Below are 5,118 nucleotides of genomic sequence, written 5' to 3' on the forward strand. Positions count from 1 at the left end.
CTGATACACTCTCCAGCAGAACAATGGAACAATTGGTTTCAGTTCTCTATCAGCGATGACTCAGAGGCTAGAACAGGAATACCAGTCAGCATGGTTTCAGGAAACTAAGTTTCACCAAAGATATCTATGGTTTTCTCATGACAAGATGATTGGTTCAGTTGCAGCATGGGAGCAGTACCCTTATACTTTGATTTTGCAAGGCTTAGACTAGAGAAAAAAACCTGAGTATTGCAGAAAAACGCTTGCCATAGGGAATGACCAAAGTATGTATTAGGTTAAAAAGTACACGCCCACAGGTCACAAAATGAGGAAATACCAACAAGTCAAAATTTGGGTTTTAGGATTATGCCATGGACAGCTGACCTTAGGCAAGTACGGTGCAACATTTGTTTCTAGTGATTTATGCTAACATAAATCCTTCCCAACACAATGGGGAGATGATGGCAGGAATGGTAAGAAGGCCAGGCGACTGTTTACACAATGCCTGGTGAGATGGTCGGAATCTAACCGAGCACATTTTGATTAGCCATCTGTCCTTAAGGGTCTATGGGAGACTGGTTTCTGGGGAGCAAATTTCAGCATTCGTCAAAGGCAGGCACTCCATCTGAACCCCAGGGCAAACGGTGGTAACGAGTCAAACCCAGCACCGACAGGCGTTCCCTACATCTCACGAGGCTGTTCAGCAAGTGATCCTCACAGCCTCAGTCATTATTGCCATTCCAGCTTGTTTCCCCTAAAATCTGGTAAGACAGTTTTTCTGCCACACTTCCATGCAGTGAATACAAATCTGTAGACTTTCCTCTTTACTTTCAGGCAGGCTTTTCAAAAAGACCAAATCCCAGAACATCAACGATCTCTTTCTCAGTATCCCAAAGATAACCTCCGAAGAAGTATAAAATCTCTTTTACAATTCCAGTGAGAAACACAGCTTTTCACTTAGAAAGGACAAAGACAATTATGTTTTGGAACTGTTCTCTGGACACAGATCTCCCTTTATCCTTCACATGCAAAACCAGACTGAGCAGATGACGCATCTTGAATTTGTAAGATTAAAACAAAAGACAGAAAAGAGAATTTGAAGATATTCTTCCAGTATGGTGTCATTTCTCCTCTTCATTCACACCCCTCCAATTTCAAACAACATAAATAGTGGTTTCAATAGGAACCATAATTGCAGCATCCTCACAGTCCCATGCAGGCAAAGAGCTGCAGTCTAGTTTTATTTCTCTTACACCCACGGAGAATTCTGTTTTGTTTCGACCTCTCATTACTCTCCCTCACTCACTTGGCTCCAAACATCAAATTCTGTCTCAGCCATTCAACAACTATTCCGCTGGGCTGCTTTTTTCTCTTACCATTACGCATACGTATTGAACAGCTGGAACCAAGAAAAGGCACAATTAATGATTCTGAAATTTTCCAAAGAAAATGTTTTCACTTTTCCCCAATTTGAAATTACTTTTTGGTTTAAAGAAAGAAAAAAAAAGAGAGAGAGAAAACAGGGCCTCTCATAAAACCTTACATGTACCTCAAAAACTAAATGGAACGTTTTAGGTTAAACAAAGCCCTAATTTTTGAGAGAGGAGGTTGGTTTAGGCTTGCTTGCTTACTTTCATTTCTTAAATCACATAAAAAGCCTAAACAAAGTCCCTGTTACATTTTGGTGTGAAACCAGTTTCTTTTATTATCACATGGCAACCAGAATAGCAGCGGACCTCTACCCCTCAAATATCTCCCAAGCTACCAGCCCCAGTGAAAATCTGTACTTGCTGGTTTAGCCTATAGCCACAGATGAGCAAGAATGCAAGAACCACCCAGGAAAAGCAAGCCGCTGAAGGGCAATACCTGCCACATACTCACAAACTAACCACTGGTTTTAGGGCAGATCAGGGTACGTGGGACAAGGCAAAGAGCAGGGATTTCTAAGTGGAAGTCTGACCAAGCGCAGAACAAGTCAGGCACCAGGGGACACTAGTAGCAGGATGGAGCCTTGCTGAATATAGGTAGGTCAGGATCTGACCATGGTTTCAACAGTCAATTCCACAAAAAGCACTCTGGATTACATTCAGGCTAACCCCAGAAAACCCCCTGCCTCAAAAATCCAAACCAGTATCTGCTTTGTGGAAAAACAGACAAATGCCCGATCCAGTGCTCCTGTGATGAGAACAAGCTCTAGTACAAAATAGGGGACATCGTGGTTCAGGGAGAATGGGTCGTTCAGCAATCGTGTGGTGGGGGCTACAAACCACAGTGCCAGTACCAGTCCTGGATCTGCACAGCAAAGCAAAGGACTAACACATCCGACAAGAAAAGTTTCAACACCGACAGTGTAGAAAGCCTACAGAGAAATCCTATTTTTGCTGGATACTAGTTTTGCTAGCTAAGTCGCTAATTTAGCACTCTGCCTGCCCAACCACTCACACAGATATCGAGCGGCACGGCTTCCTCTCTCGCTGCTCACCTCTCTACAAGAGTATGCAGAGATGCTCAGCAAGCCCAGAACACAAGCCCAGAGCACCAGCACTGCCACGTTAATAGGACAGTCACGGGCAACTGACCTCCACAGAGCATTTGCAAGGTCCCAGCTGGACTGAAAAAATGGTGTGGCTCTCTAAGGTACGCTGAACGACTGAAGCAATGAGTACATGTAAAAATTCTGCTTATTAAAAAGAAAAGTACCTTAGGCCCAAATGGACATGGGTTTAATTGGTGTACATAGTGCCTGTATGCACACACGCACACAACTAGCCATACTTGAATTTTACAGCAGTACACAGAAAATAAGACAAGGCGGTTTTGTACATGTCTGACATGCCCTAAATCATCTTTTGGTTCTCGAATATACCCTTGTAATACTCACCTGACAAAAATATATGGTCAGTGCTAACCATGAGATGCAATAGCTAGAATTTTTTTTGCCTTTAAATGCCATTTGTTAAACCCTCATGATTATTTAACGCACACACACACTTTTACATTTCTGTATCAAAGACCAAAGCTACAATGAAAGTAGAAACTATAAACTGACAGAAAGATACATTCACTTTACATTTAGAAATGTGTTTCAAACTGAAGAGTGCAATCTCCTTATTGTCCATATATGATCTGGCAAATTTGACCGTCCACATCCTGCAGTAAGTAGTAGAATCAGATAATCTGCATCAGTCTGCATTTAACTCAACATTATTGACATACTGTTTTTACCACCTTTGCAAAAACAATCTGTTTCCACCAAGCACATCTCACAATAATAAGCTTTCCAATTTTCCACAGGAAAATGCTTTTCAGGGAAGCAGGAAGTGAAGGAATGAAGAAATACATTACAGTCAGAAATCTATTATTTCAGCCTTCCTCACCAAACAAAATCCCTTCAGTGGGGGCAAGTGGGTTTCACAAGTAGCAAAGGGACCATTCTACATCTACACACAAGCAAGAAGCCCCTCATCCTGACTGGGTCAATAAATGTGAATTGTACACGTTACAGAAGAGAGTACGGCTTTGCCTTAAGCTGCTTCTTTATATGACATAGAAATGATTTAATATCTGGACTAGTTTTTGGAAGAATGTCTAGTTGTATCCAAACACCTAGTTTTTCCTACGTTAAAGAAAAAAAGGAACTGAGCAAGATTAGACATGTGAAACCTTGGCTTCCCATTCATGCTGGAGAACTGCAGTGAGATATTAACATGAATTTCTCAACTTATGAAGTGGAGGAGATGACATGAAATCTTTCACACAGGCAGTTTGTCCTCTCAACTGTTGGATGGGTCTTTGAGTTCAACAGATTTAACAAAAACAAAGAAAAGAAACGATAAAGCATTAGACAAACATCCTCTGCCTCTCAGTTATAACCTGACAAATCTGTAGCTCAGATTACAGTCTGAGTTTTATGTCATTATCACAGTGTTTCTCTAGATAAATCTTTCCAAAAAGAATAGGCTTTAGACCAGCTATTTCTAATGCAATAGGCAAGCAGAATTAAAATAAAGATACGAACCTTTGAGCTGTCACCGTACATCCTGAACCAAGAACAAGAGACAGATGAACATTTCTTTTTGTTTTGCAATTAATTTCAAATAATATGTGATGGGCTGTGACCTGGTAAAGCTCCTACTCCTCCTATTGGTAGATCCCCAACTCCACAAGCTGAAGAAACAACAAATTTTGCTGTATTTCTACATGCATTACAGTGTGAGTCACAGTTAAACCATGCTCAGAAGTACTCCTTGTAGGTGGTGTGGAAACAGCTAATTTGGTGAAAAGCCATTACGCTAACACTATCAACCAACAACTCTATTAGTGTATTATTAGATCAGAATTCCTGACTTGTTTTGTTGGCACATAACTTCTCTGAAGGCATCATCTACTTTGTGAACTGATTATTAGCTTTAGTTCTTCTTAAAACCCTTAATGCAATGTTCAGAAAACTCATTCTTGAGCCTTTGCATGACAGCAGCGTGCAGAGCTTTACAGGGGCTGCACAACTAAGAGTACCTAGCTGACCTAGGAGGCAACAGGGTATTACTATAGCCGTTATTCAAATTGGTTATTAATCCATTCCAAAGCATTCCCCAAGCCTGGCAGCTGCCGCTCCAGAGGTTAGCATGGAATACATGCAAGACAGTAATGCCAAGTCACTCCAGCCAACATGGCTTTAGCCTCTTGCTGAAAGACTCTACAGATTCACAACAATAAAATATTTGAGGTTGCTAAAGATTGCCTGAAAGCTCCAGAATAAACCATCTCATTTCATACATGGTTCAAGCACCACTAAAAGCATTCAGTCGTGTTTACTTCTTCCAGCGGAAACCAAAGGCACTCAGCACCCAAAATGTCCTTCCTTTGTTCCCTGAGCCAAAATGCCAAATATGCTGTTTATAGCCGACTCGATTTCTGCCCCAAGAAGCAGGGGCCAACCGCTCCGTCCTTTTGTTACAATGCTAACTACACTGCGGAAACTAAGCCATGCAGTGGTTTGCCATCCAAAACCATCAAGTCTTCCATTATGAAAAAAAGGAAACAAACCCTCCAAGGAGGAGTGACTTCCGAGCCAAAACTTCCCAGAGTGGCCGTAAGCACCCATCAGTAGAAGCCCCGGGAAAGAGGGCCAGTTCAGAA

This window comes from Cariama cristata, unplaced genomic scaffold (genome assembly GCF_000690535.1).
Source record: "Cariama cristata isolate BGI_N322 unplaced genomic scaffold, ASM69053v1 scaffold2821, whole genome shotgun sequence".
Lineage (NCBI taxonomy): Eukaryota > Metazoa > Chordata > Aves > Cariamiformes > Cariamidae > Cariama > Cariama cristata.